At 46.0% G+C, this 21,715-nt stretch overlaps 1 protein-coding gene and 2 long non-coding RNA genes across 5 annotated transcripts in view; 2 read left to right on the top strand and 1 right to left on the bottom strand.

Moving 5' to 3' along the window:
• Nucleotides 1-21,715, bottom strand: part of MAP6 (microtubule associated protein 6) — a 76,117-nt gene that overhangs the window by 23,880 nt on the left and 30,522 nt on the right. The window lies entirely within an intron of this gene.
• On the top strand, nt 1,218-6,024 carry LOC131488462 (uncharacterized). Of its 3 annotated transcripts, none has more exons than XR_009250217.1 (2): nt 1,218-1,647; nt 5,399-6,024. It is a non-coding gene; the product is annotated as an uncharacterized LOC131488462 (long non-coding RNA). The 3 variants fall into 3 exon arrangements; XR_009250219.1 differs by having other exon boundaries at nt 4,994-6,024; XR_009250218.1 differs by having other exon boundaries at nt 4,971-6,024.
• On the top strand, nt 18,114-19,316 carry LOC131488461 (uncharacterized). Its single transcript, XR_009250216.1, has 2 exons — nt 18,114-18,560; nt 18,821-19,316. It is a non-coding gene; the product is annotated as an uncharacterized LOC131488461 (long non-coding RNA).

Genomic DNA, 21,715 nt, shown 5'->3' with positions numbered 1-21,715 from the left:
AGACAATGTCTTTATGATGTCCTCCAAGCTCGGAGGCTCCCTGAGTCCATAAAGCAGGTTTGGGAACATTGAGCCACTTGCTGGTCATTGGACCTCCTGAGGGGAATTGGCTCGTTTGTGAGCTGAGTTTCTTAAGAGACCCTCCCCCAAGCTTCAGACTCGCCTTTCCACTGCAGCTGGGACCCCCACCTGGAGGCCCCACCAACTCAAACTCAACCCAAACCATCTTGTCTCCTCTGCCAAATTGTCTCCTTCATTCCCTCATCGGTCGATTTCCTTCTCCCATTCATTCACTCATTCACAAAACATTTATTGACTGCCCAAGGTCTGTCTGACAAGGTGCTGAGCTCTGTGGAGGCCAAACTGTGTTAAGAACAGGCTCTGGGCTCGAGATGTGGGAGGCAGAGGGAGTGAGGTTACTCCAGGACAATAAGAAAAGAGCCATGAAGGGGGGAGTGGTGAGCTTCACCTATGCCGGCCTGGGAGGGAGTCGGGGATGTTGGTTCTGGAGCGGAATCAGAGACGGGGCAGGGAGCCAGCCAGGGTTCTAGGCAGAACGAGGGGTACACAAAGAGGCTGCTGAGACACGGTCCTCGATGGGGACCTGCAGGCAGTTCGGGTGGTTGAGTTGAAGCTTGTGGGGAAGAGCTGAAGAGGCTGGACAGATCCTGAGGTCCTGCCAGCCATGCTGAGGGATGGTCTGGACTGAAACAAGAAATTGCCAAATGACTCCAAGCCAAAGATGAATGTGGCCAGATCAGTCTGGGGAGAGAGAACTTTGGCAGCAGTGTGAATGGCAGACAGACGGGGAGAGGGGAGTCGGGAGGCCAGGCGGGAGACTGTGCAGTGAGCCAGGAGGAAAGCTGAGCCCTGAACCAGGACAGTGGCAGTGGGGACAGAGAGTGGCTCTGGGCCAAGAGGGAAATGGGCGGGACTTGAGAGTGGCTGAGCTGTGGGAGTCCAGGGTCAGAGAGGAACCTGGAGACTCCAGGATTTTGGTCTGTGGGTGGCAGGTGCTGCCCACTGAGACGGAGAACGTGGGAGGAGAAGGGGACTTGGAAGGTTGAGACCCGCCTGACTGTGTTAATGGCACCCATCTGGTCCGGCATCAAGGCTGCTTTATCTCCTTTTCTGTCCTCTCCTCCTCCCTTTTACACCTCCATTGGCTCAACCAGTTACTATGACCTGACTTCCGAGCCATTCTGGCTCTCCACACCGGCCTAGAGCTGGCCCCGGGTCACAGTGGGGGGTGTGGCCACCCAGGACCTGTCTAAGGCTCCAGGCTGTCCCTCCTTCCTCCCAGCCTTCAGAACTCAAGAACCACCAAAGCCCCTCATACAAGGCTCACAAGTAACAACCCGGTTCCTGAATACATGATGGCAGAACCTGGAGTTCTCCACTCTTGCCCCTGCCTGCTTCCAGAATTAGGACTGAGATAGGTACACGCTGGCCCTGAAAACAGTTTCCGGATCATTTCTCCCAGGCCAGCCTCTACAGCTTTCTGTATCTCTGCAGTGGCCCCTGTGGGCTGGCAAGTATCTCACTGCGAGCATTATCCACGGGATACGTCCTCGTGGGACGTATCCTGACCTTAAATAACTAATAACCCTGACCTTAAATAACTCATCTTCCCATGAGGCCGTGTTGGTAAGTCCTATGATAAGTTTACTGGGATTACGATAGACTGTTAGGTTGAAGCCCAAACTCTGTTACTCAGAACTTTCGTTGAACTCTCCACAAAACTTTCCCCAGCCACGTGGAATAAGTAATTATATGTCATGAAAACAGAATTAGCTACCATTCATTAGTCACCTTTCATAAGCTGGAGGGTGGTTTTGGTCTGGTTTTGGTATTTTTCTCTATAACCCTTACAACAACTTTGAGAGGAGGTGGTTTTAGATCTCTGATACTACCAAAGGAAGGTAACCAAGGCTCAGAGAGGTTACGTGGCTCGCATAAGAGCAAACGGCTGGCAGATAAGCGGAGTTGAAGTGCGAGCCACGTCAGTCAGCTTCCACAGGCCACATCCTTCCGACGGCACTCGGGCAATGGGCTGGAGCTGCACGGTGTTTGGCCTGTTCTCACTGGAGGTGCTCGTGCAGGCTCAGGCCTGATGTCTGCAGTGCCATGGAGAGTTTATGTGACACACCCGAGCTCCTCCAGCCCTGAGCTGCCCCTCCCAGAGCACAATGGGCCACATTCTCAGGTCAGTCATGTCCAGAGCCTCTTGCCACAAGTTTACGGGTCCCTGTAACCATGGACTCCCCTGTCTGTGCAGCCAGATTTCAGCTTGATCATCTGTCCATTCATTCATTCACTCATTCAGCATGGGTGTGGCCTGTGGCCCACAGGGAGGAGTAAGCCCTGGTTGAGACGGCCACGGTTTAGTAGGTCGGGATCTGTCCATGTGTGACCCAAAGCAAATGGGACAGAGGGAAAGAGGGAAAAGGATGCTTAATTCTGAAGGGGGCACTGAAGGGTGTAGACAGAGAAGCGGACAAAAGGAATTCAGGCAGCAGTCCGAGTCTGTGTGGCAGGTTCAGAGAGCAGGTGAGCTGCTCGGTGTGAAGAGTGAGGTTCTCGGAAGGATGTCAAGGTGACCGGGCCAGTAGGAGCTGCAGCCAGGCTTATAGAGCCTGGAATGTCATGTTTAGATGCTTGAGCTAGGCCTGGGGAGCTGCTGAACGTTTCTGAGTGAGGCAGCCTATCGCTCCAAATTGCTGATGCCCTCCTCTCAGACTGCCCCTGTATTAATTATTTGTCAAGGCCCTGCTCTGGGCTCTCCTCTTCCAGGAGCCCCTCCTGGATTTCTCAGCCCAAAGTTTCCTCTCTCTCAGCTCCTGGACACTTTACTACATTGTCCAACTTTGTGGTTACCTATGCAGTTTCATGTTATTTTAATGACTTCATGAGTTTATTTTACCTCTTTTGAGGAATAAGATATGTAACAGAAAATTCTTGATGGAACCCTACCTTTGAGTCCAACCTCATTTGCATGGCTGCAAAGGGATGTCCTTCAACTTATCCTATGTCAAACTGCGGGTTAGGGGCAGAGCTGGGTGAGGACCCCATCTGTCTCCCCCTGCCCCGCCAGGGCCCTTCTCTCACTCAGGTTCCCACTCAGAGCCCTGCTCCGTATCGTTCTCCCATCCTTCACAGGATTTAAGGGCTTGGCATCGGGTGAATATTTAATGGAAGTGGCTATTATTTGATTTCACTTCTGGTCAGCTTATGGCCCCTCTCCTGAACCCTTCCCTCCCTGTCCAGACGGGGCAGACACTCGCTCCTGGGAGGCGGGAAAATGTTCTGCCTGTACTCGTGTTCCAGTGCCCATCATGCTGAAATGAGTATGTGCTCGCAAGCACCTGACCCGGGCGGAGTCCCTCTTCATCAGGGACAGGGCTGCGTTTATCTGTGTTTCTCTGGTGCCCCGCACAGCACAGAGCGATACCCTCAGGATGTATTTGGAGAATTAAAGGAAACCAAGCGTTCCATTCTACTTCAGGTACTCACAAAGCTGCTCACACTTGGGGCTTCTATTATTGCTAAAACCCACACACCCCACATCCTTACGTCCTTGTAGGGAAGAGTTGCCCTTACGAAAGCAAGCATTTGGTGCCTCCTAAGCTTTCATAAAATCCATTCTCCCTAGATTGACAGGAGGCAGCTCAGAGCCCCTGGTGAGTGAAGCTGCCATAGTGGTAAAGGGCTGGGGGAAGGAAGGAGCCCCTCAGAATCAGGGGGCAGGAAAGGGGAGGAAAAGTTTGCTAACACTTGCCCGACACTTACTTCTTTTAGTTTGAACCCTCTGTGGATCCAACCTCCTTTTACCCTTTTAATATCTCTATGAGGTCACCGTTATTAGCCCCATGTTATATATGAGGAATCTGAGCACAGACAGGTGAAGAGACTTGCCAAACCAGTAAGCAGTTATTGAACTGTGAGTCTGTCTGACTCAAAGCCCCCACCCCTTCCACCATCCCACACTTGGGGTGGGTGTATAACCCACCTTCAAGTTCATGGCAGCTTCAGCTTCAGGCAGCGATCACAAGACAGCAATGCCCTTCAGCCAGTCTGGATGCCCCAGCCTGAGGCTCTGAGCATACTGGGAGGGTCCCACATCTGCAGGCTACTGTCCCTGGCATCCCAGAGATGTTCCTCATGCTATGGCTCCTCCTGGATCATGATGTGGGGAAGTCATGGGGACAGGATTTCCAACTGCATTGCCAAGGGCCCACTGTCCCCTCCCCAGCAGATCATTTGAAGCTTGATGCATGATTTCTCCCCTGCACAATCCCTGCAGGGGCAGAGAAGGGTTTGAGACCATGCTGTCCATCCCTCTGTGAGTGGGTAAGCTACACAGACAAGGAGGCCCAATCAGTATGTTCAAGTTTGGGTTTAAAGGACTCCTCTGATGGCCCCTGTGTGCTGGGAAAATTTGTGGAGAGAAACCTGGGCCAGCCCCCAACCCTCCACCAAGGAATGGCAGAGGCAGGCCCAAGGTGAGCCATCTCATGGAGACTTGGTGGACAGGATGTTCCTAGGCTGTTCCCACAGGACCTTTAAACAGGTGCATACCTGCGTTCAGAGCAACTGCTAAAGCAGCTTGCTGACCAGGCAAAGTTTTTAAAGGAGTCAACAAATACCCTACCTTCACCTCCTCCTAGCCAGTCCCCACGCACCATCTCACTTCAGCCCTCAGTGCCTCCTCTCCCTGGACCACGGCATCAGGATCACAGCACCAGAGTCTCGGTCCCCCACCCCACTCTGAATCATCCGGCACATGCCACGGGAGAGGTCTTCCTCTAGTTCAGCCATGAGCATGCTACTCCCCCACTAACACGCAAAAGATCCCAGTTGCTACGGGACCAAAAATAGTCCAAATTAAGGCCCCTTCTAGCCTCCTCGTGCTGTGGTTCCTCAGGACGACACCCACGGCCCTGTGACTTGGCCCCACGTTACTTTTCCAGCCTAACGTCTTCCTCTTTGTCAGTCATTCACGTCATCATTTAGCAAGAACTTTCTGGGCACCAGGCGCTGTGCAAAGCTCTTTAAACAAATCACCGGATGTAGCAGCATCAGCCCCGTGTCGCAGGCACTGTCACTGATTTTGCCAATGAGAACACCATGCTGCCCTTCCCCAAACACACACTGCACCTTCCCACCACTGAAGTTTTGCCCATGCTGTTCCCGTCTCCAGTCTGCTCTTCCCTCCATGCCTCCGGCTACTGAAATACCACACGACCATCCATGCCAGGCTCGGGTGCCCTCCTTCCTAGGGGTCTTCACCTGCCCCACGATTGCTTCGAGCTTGTTCTTCTCTGACCTTCGTCCCTCTGTAGCACTCACCGTGCTCTTAGAGGAGGTTACCTGTGTAGATGGCTTTCTTCCCACCCAGAATGTACAGGTATTAAGGATCAGGACCGTCGTTTTGCACCTGTATAATGCTCACTGTGCCTGGGCCAGGGATTCGAAATGCAGCCTTCATCTCACTCAACCGTGTGAACAGCTAAACAGGAAGTCCCCAGGCTGCCCCGGCCACAGACAGGGCACAAAGTTGCTACGCAAGCATCTCATGGCATCTGGCATCCGTATCACTTCTCACCGTATGTCCACAAATTCTTGGACACTCCTCCTTTAGGGGTCCCGAATTCCCCTTCCCTTGAACATGATTGGACTTAGTGACTCACTTTCAACACAGAATATGGTGGAAGTGTCGGTATGTAGCTTCTGAGACCATTGCGGGCATTGCAGCCCTTGGCTTGTTTGCTTGTGGAACCTTCACACTGAGGATAGAAAGCTGCCCTGACCTGGGGATACTCAATCAACCCTTACGGAGAGGCCTGCGTGGCTGGGAACTGAGGCCTCCTGCTAAAAGCCATTCAAGTGAACCACCTTAGAAGTGGATCCTCAGCCTCAGGCAAGGATGACATCAGATGACATAGGGAGAGACTACCAGCTAAGGCATTCCTGGATTTCTGACCCTCAGAAGCTGTGGGAAATAATAAACATTTGTTGGCCTGAGGTGTTAAGTTTTGGAGTAATTTGTTACACAGCAATAGATCCTAATGCAGACGCCTGTTAGAAATTCTGCCTCTCATTAACAGGGGTTTAAAACACCCACGCTTCATTTCGGCAAGGCAGAAGGTACCGGTGTGAGCGGAGCACAGGAAGTTCAAGTTCCCAGCAGAACTGTGGCACCGAGTGAACAAAAGGTCATGATCTGGTTGTAAGAAACTGAGAGGGACCATACTGCAGCCTTCACTAGAAGGTAGCAAAGCCTCAGCTGCAAGGGAGCTGATAATGCTGCACCCGCCTTGGGGCCAGAAGGGAAAACACAGGCCCTCAGGAGAAAGTGAGGTCTCAGAGCGCACAGCACATGCAGGTCTCAGGGACGTGCAGGCAGAGAGGTTAATAAGGTGATAAGCAGCATAGAGCCCAGGTCAGAACAGAGAAAATGGTTCACTGGCGATGGCACAGGCTCTGGAATGAGATAAACCCAGGCTCGATCCTGGCTCTAATCCTTGGGCCAGGCCCTCACCTGCTCTGAACCGCAGTGAGCTCCTTTGGAAAGGACTGATACAAGACCTACCTCACAGGGTCGATGTGAGGTTCAGTGTGAATGTATTCACTGGAGAGGCCCTGTCTGTGTCTATCAGAACTGCAAAGCCCACGGTGGATAGCCGTACAGTCCACATATTTGGTTTTCATTACAGAGTTGTTTGTTCGAGAAAAATCATTGGGTATCTTCTACATTCCAGGCCCAGAGCTAGCAACATAACGTGAACAGGCAGAGGCAGCTAGTGCCTCTACTGAACTGGTGGTCAGGTGGGGAGACAGAAATAATCACACAGTCAAATATCTGTCCCCATTGTCGTATTCCTGGCCACTGCGGTCAACATTCCGGTCCTAGGAGAGGGCATAGTTTGGGCAGCAGCTTCTGATGCCAGGTTTGTTTCTGAATGCATTTCACATTAGACTCGAACAAAGTCGCATTCAGTGAATGCCTGATTAATTAAATCTCCAATAGCGACTGTCTGTCGTACACAGATGTTCGCTTCTTAAGGACTTGTCCCACGTATGCACATTTTCTTGCCGTGATTCAAGGGGAGATACTGAAAGGGCAATTATAGGGGGGACACTGAAGATGGGTGGGGAGCTGGGTGATTGATGAAGCCAGGCCCCAGGAGAGGAGGGAGGGCGGGCGTCAGGAGAATGGAGACAGGGTTTGGCCTTGGAGAGAAAGTGTTGCCAGAGAAGAGAAGAGGGGCTGCTCTTTCATTTCTGATTTGAAAAAGCCCACCATTTATAAGAAACGATGAAATAGAATTGTACAAGGAATAATTCGACTGCTGAGGAGAATATCTACATGTGTTAATTGGTACAAAGCACTTCTTGAGAAAAGTAGGGATTTAGAATAATGGATTACTGCCAGCTACACTCAAATATAAATTCCACGTCTGCCCCATAAGGCCCAGATTTATTATGTATCTGGGTTCTTGGGAAATAAAATTCCCTCCCCATCCTCTTGACAACAAAATTTTCAACAACATTCCTCGACTGCTTTATGAAGAAAGAAAACCATGCTTTTAAGCCTTGATGGACTAAAACCTTCCTACAGATTCTCATAGGTAATTTACGTTGTCATGGAAACGTATGAAGTCTCTGTTCAAAAATCGTGCCTACATTTGTTATATTAAAGGGTTCTCGAAGAAAGGAAGCAGGCTCTTTCATGAAATCTGATGGAGACAGTGAATGCTGTCGGTTGCCAAGCTATTGTCAGGAGCTGGGTCAAGGAAGTAGGATCTACAGATTACAAAGAAAAGAACACCTGAGCCTGGAGGGTTGCAGGGGGCCTGGAGTAGCTTGTCTCTCTTTTCAGAGGAAAATGGAAGATAGTTTCTCCCTGGCAGAAATGACCTGGTCAAGAGACGAGCTTTGTGATCCTTGCCTGTGTATCCGCTTGCATGTATCTTTCAGCTTCTTTTGTGTGAAAGGGAGAAAAGGGAATCTTAGAATGCCAATGTTCTAATCATTTAGGACTTCACCTCTTATCCATTAATATCCAGTAAACACATGCACCCAATATAGAATGGTTTCTTAAAATGAGGAAAGCATTCACTTAAATGCAAATAGACGTCTCGATGTAAAGAAAAGTTTAAAGCTAGTCTAATGTGAATAGAGAATGAGTGGAAAAGAATCCATCCTTTCCCTTACATGGAAAGATCCGACATGAGGCTGTTGGCAATGATGAGTGTCAGGGCTTGGGGTCCCTCATTAGGCAAATGGAGATTCCGCAGGTAACCGCTGAGTCCTGTCATAGGCTGCACGCAGCTCAAAGTCCCTGTGCACCTGGGAGATAGCGTCTCACACAAAGAAAGCCCATGTGTATAACATGTATAGAATTACGAGGACAGGTAGCTAAAAATAAAAACTGCTCAATTAGGAGTCAATGCGTTTCTACACGAATTGATTTACATTGCCATGCTTACTAGGCGCTATGCTAGGAACTGCATGGAAGAAAAAGAGTGCAAAATAAGAAAACTACAGTCGGCAGGAGGGGGATGAGAGGGAGGGAGTGTGGTAGTTAAAATAAGTACACATTCAAATACACCCAGGCAGAAAAAAAAGGAGAGCTAGAAGAGAGCTTATAGGAAAATCACAATGACTCCCTCCTCACTCTGCCCCACCCCCCAATTCCCCATTATTATCTGAGTTTTTTAGTCATAGGAATTCTGGGGTGGTTGTGTGACGAGACCACAGAGCTATCCAGTTGAGGTTGAAAAGGGAAGGCTGAATTCCTCTGGTTAGTTGGGTCCCCAAAGATCTGTGTCCATTAATTGCAGAAAGATGGTTCCTTAGACAGGAAATGGAAACACTGAAAGTGTGTTGTGAAAGGTGGGAGAGAGTGAGTGCTGTCTCCTTCTGCGGGTAGACCTAGAATTCTGGGAGTACACTCCTATGGGATGAGCTCCGCGCAGTGCCAGGGACAATGTATGATATATCTAGTGAAGTGTTCAATAAATTTAAGTTTCCTCATTTTTTGTTTGGTGCATAGGAAGTACTTAGTAAATATCTTTTCAACAAATACAGCTGGTGCTGAAGAAAACATCACTTTATGACTTGAGACACATGCTAATTTACTCTTTAAAATGTAGCTCAATTATAAGGGAATATTAGGAACAACTTCATGTCAACACATTTGACGATAAAGATGAAACGGACAAATTCTTAGAAAGATGCAAATTACAAAACCGACTAAAAAAGAAATAGAAAAACTGAATAAATATGTATCAAGTAAAGAAACTGACTTAGTAATTTAAAATCTTTCCACAAAGAAAATCTAGCCCCAGATGGTTTCACTGGTGAATTATATATAACATTAAGGAAAAAGTAAATACCAATCCTAACAATCTCTTGTAAAAAAGAGAAGAAAAGAGAACACTTCCCAACTCATTTTAAGATGGGTAATACCAGGTATCTTTCTGACACCAAGCCAGTCAAAGACATTGCAAGAAAACTACAGGCCAACATTCCTCATGAAATACAAATATTGAAACTCTTAACAAAAAGTCAGGAAATCAAATTCAACAATATATAAAAATGTTCAAATTCCATGAACGAATGAGGGGTGCCTGGATGGTTCAGTCAGTTAAGCATTTGACTTGATCTCACGGTTCATGGGATGGAGCCTGTCAGCATGGAGCCTGCTTGGGAAACTCTCTCCCTCTCTCTCTTCCCCTCCTCCACTGTGTGTTTTCTTCCCCCCCCTCAAAATAAATAAATAAACATTTAAAACAACCCCACGAACAAGTGAGGTTTATCCCAGGAATGTAAGGTTGGTTTAATACCCCCAAGTCAGTTAATGTAATATACCATTTTCATAGACTAAAGGACAGAAACCACATGATCATCTAAATAGACACAGAAAAACCATTTGATAAAATCTAACACTTTTTCATGATTAAGAACAAGCTCAGCAAAGTAGGAAGAGAAGAGAACTTCCTCAACCTAATAGATAGCATCTACAAAAACTCTATAAATAACATCATACTCAATAGTGAAAGACTGAATGCTTTCCTCTAAAGATCAGGAACAAGGCAAGGATGTCCACTATTGTCACTTCTATTCAACATTGTACACAGCCAATATAATAAAGCAAGAAGAAGAAAGAAGTACATCTGTCATTATTTATATAGAGATTGGAAAGAAGAAGTAAATCTGTCATTATTTATATACAATAAGAACTTGGATTTAGAAAATCCCCAGGAATCTACAAAAAGTACTAGAACTAGTACTAGTGAGTTTGGCAAGGTTGCTGGATACTCAATTAATATACAAAAATTAATTCTATTTCTTTAGATTAGTAACAGACATCAGAAATATTTAAAAAAATCAAAATCCATTCATAATAGCATCAGAAAGAATAAAATACGAACAAGTTCAACAAAAGAAGCACAATGCCTGTAACTGAAAACTACATAACATTGCTAAGAGGAATTAAAGACCTAAAGGAAGACATATACCATATCCATAAATTGGAAGATTCAATATTGTTAAGGTAGCAATTCTAGAAACAGATCTATATATTCAAAGCAGTCCTTACCAAAATCTCAACAGAAATTTTTGTAGACAATGACAAGCTAATCTTAAAAGTCATATGAAAGCACAAGAGATCTAGAATTGCCAACACAATTTTGAGAAAGAGAAACAGTCTGAGGATTTACACTACCTGATTTCAAAAGCTACAGTAAACAATACGTTACTGCATAAAGACAGACACATAGATCTAAGAACAAAACTAAGATCATTCATATTTTTGCATACAGTAGTGTGTTGAAACTGGCTTATATTGGTTCACAGAACTAATTGTCAATTTTTTTAGTAATTGGGTGAGCTGATTATTACACTACTGGTAGCTTGAAATCAGCCATGTGAAGAGTCATATCAGGAAATTGACCAACGCTATAAATCAGGCTCCTCCTTTTTTCCAGAATGTTAGTGAAACATTTACCATCATACCACTGCTCACATATGTGGTTTATTTATTTTTGAAAAATGTGTTAAGGTAATTCAATAGGGAAAATGATAATCTTTCCAACAAATGTGCTGAGAAAATTGGATATCCATGTAAAAAGAAAATGAATCTTAATTACTATCTTAACACCATACACAAAAAAGTTAACTAGAACTGGACTACAGACTTAAATGTAAACCCTAAAACCATGAAACTTCTAAGAGAAGAAATAGAAGAAAATCTTTGTGGTCTTGGAGTAAGAAAAGATTTCTTAGCTACGATACAAAACCCCAAAGCAATAAAAGAAAAAAAAAAGATAAAATTAGGTTAATCAAAATTAAACTTTTCACTCTTCCAAAGATACCATTCAGACAAGGTAAAGACAAGCCATGGTCCGAGAGAAAATATTTGCAAAACATATGTCTGATAAACTATTTGTATGCAGAATATATAAACATCTCTTAAAACTCAATGATAAAGCAAACAATCCAATTTAAAAATGGGAAAAATATTAATAGACACTTTACAAAAGATTGTCAACACCACTAGTCATTAGGGAAGCACAAATTAAAATCCCACTAAGATACCACCACATACGAAAATGGCTAAAATAAAGAACACTGACAATGCTAAATGTTGGCAACAATGTGGAGCAATTGATCTCTCCTACATTGCTGATGGGAATGTAAAACAGAATAGCCACTTTGGGGAAAAATTATTTTTAAGCTAACCATACACTTACAACATTTCCCAGCAATTCTACTCCTAAATACCAAAGAGAAATGAAAATATACATCTATAAACAACTTATAGCTCAGTGTTGGCAACAGCATTATTCATGGGAGCCAAAAAGCTGGAAATAACCCAGATTTTCATGAACTAATGAGTGAATAAAGAAAATGGGTAGATCCACACAATGGATTTACTCAGCAGTAAAAAGGAATGAACCAAATCGGATGAATCTCAAAAACATCAGGCTAAATCAAAGAAGTCAGACAGAAAACACTACATAGTAGATGATTCCATTTTTATACAATTTCTAGAAGAGGCACATTGTAGAAACAGGAAGATCCATGACTGCCTAGGCCTCAGGTAGGAGGGTGGGCTGATGGTAAATGAACACAAGGGATGGAACATTCTAAAGCTGTCTTTCAAGGATGCTTGCATCGCTATATTCATTTACTAAATCTCATCAAACTGTGCACTTAAAAGGAGTGAATCGTAGGTTATGTAAATTATATCTTAATAAAGCTATTAGAAATCCAGTTGGAACATCTTCTTCCCTCACATCCCTCCCCTTGCAGGGAGGTGATCCCTTTCTGCTTTGTTGTCCTGGGACTTCCCTGTACCAGCTTCTTTGTCTGATTTCTCGCATTATCTTCCTGGTTATTTGTTTCCAAGCCCATCTTTGAGAACCTGGAGGGCAGAGGCGGCTTCTGAGCCATCTCTGTGTCCCTAGTGCCTGGTTTGGAGGCTCGAACAGTTCAGCAGCCACTTAAATCAGTGCTGCTGAACGAGCCGACACTCCTGAGTTTACTTTCTTAATTGTAAAAGTAACACATGGCAATTGCGGCTGGTTTTCCATTTTTCTTCTTCCTATTAATTTGTAAGAAAGCTCCACAACTCCTATAGATAAAAATAAAAGAGAGTAATTCTTCGTAACTATGTTTCCCTGTTTATCTTTTCTTTTATATATAGGGATAAATAAGGACATGAAAAATATCTATATCTGTATATCTACATCAGAGAGAGGGAGATGGAGATCTGTATCCGTAGAGATATCCATATCTATATTCTCCATGTATCCATGTATAAGCTTTATATTTGAACATGGCCTTGTCTATCAACCTTCTCCTTTATCCCGTTTACTCCTGGGGTTAAGCTTTAAAACTTCCCTTATGCCACAATCACGTAAATAATTATCTGTAATCCCATTTTGCATGTTTGTTTCTTGCATTGAAATCTTTAAGCCACTGGGAATATATTACTATTTTTGTGTTGGCTGCTCGAGTGGGAAAGGCAGCACTGTCTCCATTGCTGGCAAGTTGGGGAAAATATAGCCTGACTCAACCCAGCAGGACACGGCTGCGTCTCCAGGGCTCTGTATCAGTTACATCACAAGTGCTCAGTGTATATTTGTTGAATATGTGAATTAATGAGCGAAACCTTAAAACTGCCATCCTTTGATCTAGCAAGGGATAAGTTTTCCACTTCTAGACACTTGTCATAAAGAAATAGCTGGAAAAGAAAGCATTTTTTCACGTATTACACACTCTTGATAATCACCCTGTGTGAAGGCGGCAAATTATTCCTTTGTTTGGAAATATGAATACATTTTAGGTCTGACAGTGCTGGAGCATGACCAAATCTCAGAAATTGTTAAGTAATGGGGAGCATAAAAATATTAAGTAGGTAATCCCCACGATGCCATTTTTGGTGCATTTAATGTCACCTTTGTTTCTTGTTGCTAATGATTCATTGGAAGTGATATCCATTAAATTCTGCCTTCGGCTGCCTGCGTTCCATCTCATCTGAGGTAATGGGAGCTGTGGGAGCCCAGCAGGGGAAGAGCCACCCGGCAGTAAAAGGGTGGGCAGTCTGCTGAGTGGAATTCTGGACTTCATTTACATTACAGGCACCACTAACCTCTGGTGGCTTCAGTGACTCTCTTTCTTTTTGCGACGCAATTCTATTTCCAGCAAGTCTTTCAGCAACCTGCTGGCTCTAAAGAAGGACATACTCAGAGGCATCAGAGTCAGAACAAACGTGAGACTATTTTTCAGGCCATGAAATCTGAAGGGTTGTGTCAAAAATGGGACCTAGGATATCTTCAAGAAACTGCAATGTCAAACTCAGTCCTGTTAGTCACTTGCCTGGGCCAGCAACCGGGGTCACGGTGATATGGCGTGGCACCTTTCGAGGCCAGTTGCTAAGGGGCAACGGGACAGCCAGGGCTGTTGGCTTCCTTTTTCCTCTCTCTGCCGGAGGTGGGAGGCACTCACACATATTCACGCTTTAACCTTCAGGGTGGCCCTGGAGGGCTGGAGTCTCCTGAGTCCCAGATCGGTGCAAGAATTTACTTGGGGTGTCTCTGTCAGTCAGGGCCAGATTTGAACCAGGTCTGTTCAACTCCAGATTTCAAGCTCCATAAGCTGCCCCATGAAGGCTTGAAACACTTTCATTAGTCTGTGTCTTTGCACGGGCCTGTCCTTACCTTGAATTTTTTCTTTCCCTTTCCTACTGGGGAAACTGCTACTTCAAGATGCAGGTCAGACCCAGGCAAAGGAGACAGTAGAGAAAAAGATTAAGGACACAAACCAGCATAATTTATGGGGCCATCAGGAAAAGGTCTGCGTTCCTAAGAAAGGCAAGCATCACATGATACATTAGGTACCTGACTCTCCTGACTGTGTCCCCACTGGTCAGCAAACATACTGAACACAATGCCTTTCATGCAGCAGGTGCCCAATATTTTATTTTATCTTTTACATTTTTTTAATGTTTATGTATTTTTGAGAGAGAGAGAGAGAGAGAGAGAGCACAAGCAGGGGAGGGGCAGAGAGAGAGAGGAAGACACAGAATCTGAAACAGGCTCCAGGCTCTGAGCTGTCAGCACAGGGCCCAATGCGGGTCTCAAACCCACAAACCGTGAGATCATGACCCAAGCCGAGGTCGGATGCTTAACCAACTGAGCCACCCAGGCATCCCTGAATCAGTATTTTAAACATGGTTTTATGCCTCTGAGCCTCTGACAGGTATTCTGTTGAATAAGCATTTATGAAGCAACCCCAAGTAACTGCTGTTAAGGAACTTCCAGCTGAGTGCTGTGAGATGCTCTGGGAGGTCAAGGTTCCCATGAGAATCTTATTTTACGGGTTGTTAGAAGATAAATAGGAGTTTTCAAAGAAGGGGAGACACTGAACTTCCTGCAACCTTCCCTGCTCTGGGCTTTCCAGGGCTATGTGCAGGAAGAACAGCACACCCATGAACTCATGAATGCAGCCTTAGCACTTGGACTTGTCTTAGTGGCCTAGCCTTCCTTCCCTGGATGGCCTGGAATGGCAGGGACCGGCCAGTGAGGTCATGAGCTCTCAGCTGGGGGAACAAAGCCCTTCAGAACACCTAGTCTTTGGGGGAAGCAATTAATATTTCATAGGAAACTTCCTTCACGTCAGTGTCCCTGCATTCTTTGTCATTATGCAGGTCACTGAGCTGGCATCCAGGTGACTGGAAATCCAGTGACTGTGAGGGGAGGGAAAAGAAGGAGTGTGTCAGGGCCTCTGGGGTACCAGTTGTCCCACAAAAACATGCCCTCATCTGTAATCCCCACAGCAGTGCTATAAGGTGGAGACTTTCCCCCATTTTTACAGAGGAGAAAACCAAGGCCCAGAGAGGCAAGTGATTTGTCCAAGGGCACAGAGCTAGTGCATGGAAGGGCCAGAAGTCAAATTCAAGGTGACTAACTACAGATCTGACATTTCCCTATCATCCTACATTAATCTGTTTCTATATACAAAACAAAATAGAACAGAAAATTTAAATATTACTTTTTTCTCTTTTTAAATATTAGAATAAAACATGGAGCCCCATATAAAGTGCAGATTAGGCACCCAGAAGGAAGGCACACTTTTGGCCATTGGCCATGGCTGTAGAGCCATGAAAGGGCCTCTGTGACCTCTATACCTGGAGGGTCAAAGCCAGACTCCGCACCAGCCGTGGGTTCTGGCCCTGCCACGGCCCACCTCCGCAGGCCCATTGCCTCCCACTCTCGTCCCTGGAACAGCTCAACCACAGGCCTGTGCTAGTCTGCACTCATACTCTTCCCTCTTTCGGGAATGCTCTCCTAGCCCTTACGCTCTTTACATCACCCTGCTCCAATGTCACCTCTGTGAAGCCATCACTGACCCCCAGACAGGGGGTCTGCCCAGCTCCCCCAGTGCATCCTTCCCCACCTCAACCACATCTTGAAGACAGCTTATATTCTCCTCTAGGCTGGAGGCCCCGAGGGCAGGAACTGTGCCCCAGGGTCCCACCCAGGGCCCAGCACAGAGCAGGCACTCAGAAAAGGTGCACTGAATGAACAGGATTGCATGAAAGTCACAGAACAGCAAAGCTGAACAGGCACCCCAAGACGTTCTCACCTTATTTTACGGTCAAGGATTCCACAAGGGGCAGTGGAGAGGTGGGGTGGGGTGAGAGGTGGGGTGGGGTCAAGTACCAGAGCTCAGACTGGACTCTGGAGGCAGAGGGAGCCACTCAAGATCTCAGAGTGGTGGAGTGATGTGATAATGTGGCCTGGGAGCCACTTTGGTTGTTTTTCGTTTTGTTTTTGTTTTTTCTTTCTCGTTACCTGTGGCTTATTTGTGAGCAAAACTTGAATTTACCCATTTACAACGTATTTTATAATTTGTTGCAGCAATTACTTTCAAGACAAACATCTTATAACTAAGTAGAAGTTAAAAACAATGTAAAGAAAAAGAAATTGAGAACAATGTTATCAGACTTTAGTAGAGTAAAATCAATGAAGATTTCTTCCTACCGGGTTTTCTATGTAGCAAATTGATGTTTTATGTTTTAACTTAGTTGATTTCTACTTCTTATTTAGTTTTTTCAATTAAAAAGTACATAAAAACTTTTGTCTCTTTTATTTTTTTTTAATTTTTAATGTGTTTTTTTGTTTGTTTGTTTTGAGAGAGAGAGAGAGAGAGAGAGAGCAAGGGAGGGGCAGAAAGAGGGAGACACAGAATCTGAAACAGGCTCCAGGCTCTAAGCTGTCAGCACAGAGCCCGATGCGGAGCTCACACTCATGCAACAAACTGTGAGATCATGGCCTGGGGCGAAGCTGGACGCTCGTCTGACTGAGCCATCCAGGCACCCCAAACTTTGTCTCTTTTAACTAGGATCTAGGGAGCCACTGTGTTTGGGTGAGTCAGGCCAGTTGGTGACAATGAGAGGCTGGGGACAGGGAGAGACTGGAGGCTACATCTTCACATATGTTCTATTTAATGATGGTGAATTAGAACTCACTGTCAATTCTGCTCACAATTTATTTCATTCGTTGCGTGCCTACAGCAGTTATAACATAGTTACCCTTTACTGAGGGCCTACAATATACAAGGTGCTTTGCCCTCATGATTTAACTTAATCCTTAGCACTACCCTTTGAGATGAACACTATCACTTTCCAATTTATGGATGGGGAAACTAAGCTCAGAGAGATGAAGTTACTACCTGAGGCCTCAGAGAAATTGTGAGCCAGCCACTGCGTTAGCACCTGAGGATAACGGACAAGGAGCTCACGGTCCAGTCGGGGCCAGAGGAGACAGACAAACAGACTTGAGTCATGTGGTATGAGAAGTGCTGTAGCAGAGAGAAACACGGCGGGCTGAAGAGGCCCAGATCAGGCCCCCAACCACTCTTAGGGATGATGGATGAAGTCTCATTGTGACAGCTGGCAGAAAAAACGCAGCACACGTTGGAAATAGGCCTACCCTCCTATGACTTACTTTTCTCTTTTCGACTATGCAAAACCTAGGAAGCAATGACCGAAGGCAGAAGGATAAACATGCTGGGCGTCGCTGCATGCGATTCAAAAATCATCTTCACGCTTCTGGTCATTTAACACAGAAGCTCCCGCGTGTGACTTCCCAACAATGGGGACTGGCCCCACCTCTCTGCCTCAGGAAACTGTGGGGCCATTGAGGCAGTCCCCAGGATCCTGAGGGAGACAGGGATGACAATCCAGCAGCAGATGGCTCCACACAGGCCCGCCACGTAATTAAGTTGCTGTGAGAGACAGCGTAAAGAGATAAATGAATTAGTTGGGGGAGGGGGGGTCGGGCACCGAGGGTGCCGGCTGTAGGACAGCCAGCATCAAAGGGGGGTCAGGGACGAGACACCTCCAAACAGCCACCACTCTGCACTCGCAGCTGTGCCCGCGTGCACGTCTCAAGTGTGTGCACATGCGCTCTAGTCAAGCAGGGCGGCCGGGGTTGGTGACAAAAGGACACGTGATTCTGCTTTAAGATTAATCATGATAATGGTGATGGCAGTGAAAACAGCTTACATTGCAGAGAATCTTGCCAGTGCCAGGAACTGTAGGAAGTACGTTTATGCATTATCTCATTTAATGCTCCCAGAGACCTCACGAGGCAGGCACAGTTAGTACCATTCTCCTTTTACAGATGAGGAAATAGGAGCTGAGGGTAGTTAAGTGTCGTGACCTTGGACAGCAGTAAGTGGAGATGCTGAGGTTAAACGAGAATAATACACTGAATAGCCGTATCCCACGACTGAAGGGGGGAACTCAGCTGAGGCACAGAGACAATACCGCATTCCAAAGGGAGGCACGCTGTCACAGTGCAGAATTGCCAAAGGCTGAGAATAGTAACAGGGACAGGATATTGGTGAGAACTCTGTGTGCCAGTGAAGGGGCCACTTTCCCTCCAGCTGAAGTCAAGAGAGAGGCACAAGGACATCTGGATCTTAGGGGATGTGATAGTGACCCTCCTGAGTCAACAGGGAGTCTCGTGAAAAATCTGAAGGTCAGAGGTGGCTGGCTAGTCTGTCCAGGAGCAGAGACAGGGAGAAAGGGCTGTTCTGGGGGTGACTTGAGCTGTCTTGTGGTTAGGGCACAGAAGGTATGGTGCAGTTTCCCCAGGACCGGATAGCGTCAAGACGGCCACCCCAAGGGGCAAACATTTCAGAAGAAGCTAGAGGGACCATGGGATGCCCAGGGTGGAGGAGGGAGTGTGGAACCTGCCAAAGGGGATTCACTTTTATCCCTTTTATCTCTCTCCTGCAGGAAGAGATCCATGGTGGTGAGTGTGGAGGCCTCTAGAGAACCCAGCAAAGCAGCCACAAGAGACAGTCCATCCTGAAAGCCTGCTGGTCCAGAGAGCAGCAATCACCGTGACCACGCCAGTCCCAGAAGGGCCCTTCCGTTCCCTTTGCCTCGTGCTCTTGCTACCTGAACTCCAACACTGGGCAGGTTGGATGCAGGGTGAGGGATGGGACAAATGAAGTAGAGGCCCCACTGCGGGCTTCTCCCCTGGAACAGGCCAGAGCTGCAGGAGGAGAAGAGGGATTAACTTTAAACAGACTGACATGGTGACTATAACATGGGATGGACATTTGAATGACAGAGGACTTTTATTTACTGAAATTTGCTGTATGAGTTATAGAACTTGCCCAAATTTTCAAGCAAGGGCAGCAGAGGAACCTGTCCCACAGAATAAATTTAAAAGGATCGTGGGAAGCAAAAATGAAGTCACCTTATAATTTGTTCAATGTAAAAGTCACATTTCAGTTAATGAAAACTTACTGTATGCCAAAAGCTTTCATAATGGATTGACATACTTGGTCTAAATTCATCTCAGGCCAACCAGCCCTTCAAGATACAAGTTATTGTTTCTATTTTAGAGATGAGAACATGGAGGTTCATGGGGGGTAAAGTGAACTGTCTCAAGGCATAGAGCCAGCAAGTGGCTGCACAGGGCCCAAACTCACAAGGACTCCCAGTCTGGATCTTTCTATCGTGTCTTTGCTTGGGACTGTGGCAGGTCAACCCAGTGCTGAAGAAAGTGTTTCCCAGGATGCGATCTTTTCTCAGCGTGCTCAAATCACAAGTGCATGTATTCTGAATCAATTCTGTGCTCATGCATGCAATAAAGATTCCACTACAAAGGATAAATGGCTCTGGTCTATATACTGACACAAAAGGTACCTTTTTTTTTTTTTTTTTGAGGCCAAAAAGATTGGAGAGAAAACAGTTTATGCCATAGCTGCCATCACGTGACTGTTTGTCAAAGGATTAATATAAACTGCAGTAGTCCTAACTAAATACAACGATGAAGGGGGCTAGATCTAGATCTGAGTTCAAGTTTGTAAAACATGGCTGGAGATACATTGGCGGGGGCAATGATGGCGGCGCACGGAGACGGGTCAGTGAGACAATGACGGGAGGGAAGGTCTGCTGGGTGGGCAGAAGGATGGGGCGAGGAGAAAATCGGTCAGGGAGAGTAAATCTTGTTGACACCAGAGCAGAAGTCCCAATTCTTGTTCCTAAGATGTATGTGTGTTTTATCATCTGTTGACACATTTTAAATACCCACAGCAATGAGCGTTCTAGAGCAAGGAAGAGACCAGGACCTGCCCTAGAGAAGAACGCTTAACAAAAGCCCACTGTGGGATTTCAAATCTGCGTGTTGTGAGTGTGTGCGTGTGCTGTGCGATTGTGACTGTAACCACTACCACAACCACCATCATCACGGTCCCCATGCTCTGTCTCAACCCCCTCCCAGAGTCAGAGAACCGGCAGGTGACTTGGGCTTAAATATATCCCACCTTCACTGGTGAGTCTTGGGTCTTTGCCTGGGGAGCAGACTAATGCTGGCCTTTCACAAGGAGTTGCAAAGTATGTTTTGGAAGAGTTTGTGAAGGCGTGGTATTAATTCTTCTTTGAATGTTCAGTAGAATTTGCCAGCTTATCTGGGTTTGTCATCCATCATCTTGGGCACAGCTGATGAGTTGAAATGAACCTGTTTGTATAATTTTGCATCTTATCTAATTTATTATGAACATTTTACTTAAATAGTTCCAAGAAGCTACTTGATATATTATAGACTATTAGAAAAGTCTAGACTGAAGGCCAAATTTCAGACAATATATACCAGGACTTGAATTTTATAGTTGTGACCTACTAGTCAGTCCTAAAAAAAGTTCCTTCAAAGTCCTCCAGGCACCAAATAAAATTCACTCATCTGAGCCCTGTGCTGAGTTCCGGCTTCCTACTCGTGTCCTTTCTAGATTCATTATTCATTAAAAGAATCCATATCTATATTTTAAATACAAAATGCTTAATTTAGAAAGGCTTCAAAAAAGGTAGTGAGTGATTTTAAGTGTTTCATTAATGAGAATCTACTACTTTTTTTTTAATTTTTTTTTCAACGTTTTTTATTTATTTTTGGGACAGAGAGAGACAGAGCATGAACGGGGGAGGGGGAGAGAGAGAGGGAGACGCAGAATCGGAAACAGGCTCCAGGCTCCGAGCCATCAGCCCAGAGCCTGACGCGGGGCTCGAACTCACGGACCGCGAGATCGTGACCTGGCTGAAGTCAGACGCTTAACCGACTGCGCCACCCAGGCGCCCCGAGAATCTACTACTTTTTAAGAACAACTGTTCTCAAACTGAGTGCCAAATATTACCAGATAATTTTCTTTTTTTTTTTTTTATTGAGAGAGAGTGCAAGCGAGCAAGGGTGAAGAGAGAGAGAGAGAGAGACAGAGAGAGAGAGAGTCCCACTAGGGGCAGAAGGTGGCGGGGAGAGAAAGAGAAGTGGGGCTCACCCGAAGCAGGGCACATGTTCATGAGAAGCAGGGCTCGTGCTCACAAACTGTGAGATCATGACCTTAGCCAAGGTCAAATGCTTAACTGTCTGAGCCACCCAGGCGCCCCAAGAATTTCTTAGTGATGATTTCTTTCTAGTGTTCCCACTCTTGAGGTGAAGCCCTGGAATCTGTATTTTAACAGGTTCCTTGGGTGATTCTATTATAGTTGGCCAGAGGAACGCACTTTGAGAAACACCACTTGGAAGTCATGGTGACCTCGTGGGTGAAAGGTGACAAAGAAAGGAAATAGTGTCCGTAAAGGGCCCAGCACCGCCCCTGGCTCGAGGCAGCATGCCCACAGTGCCAGTGT

The sequence above is a fragment of the Neofelis nebulosa genome, chromosome 10, assembly GCF_028018385.1.
Source record: "Neofelis nebulosa isolate mNeoNeb1 chromosome 10, mNeoNeb1.pri, whole genome shotgun sequence".
Classification (NCBI taxonomy): Eukaryota; Metazoa; Chordata; class Mammalia; order Carnivora; family Felidae; genus Neofelis; species Neofelis nebulosa.
Note: the sequence above shows the minus strand (reverse complement) of the source record. Positions and strands in the feature narration are given on the sequence as shown.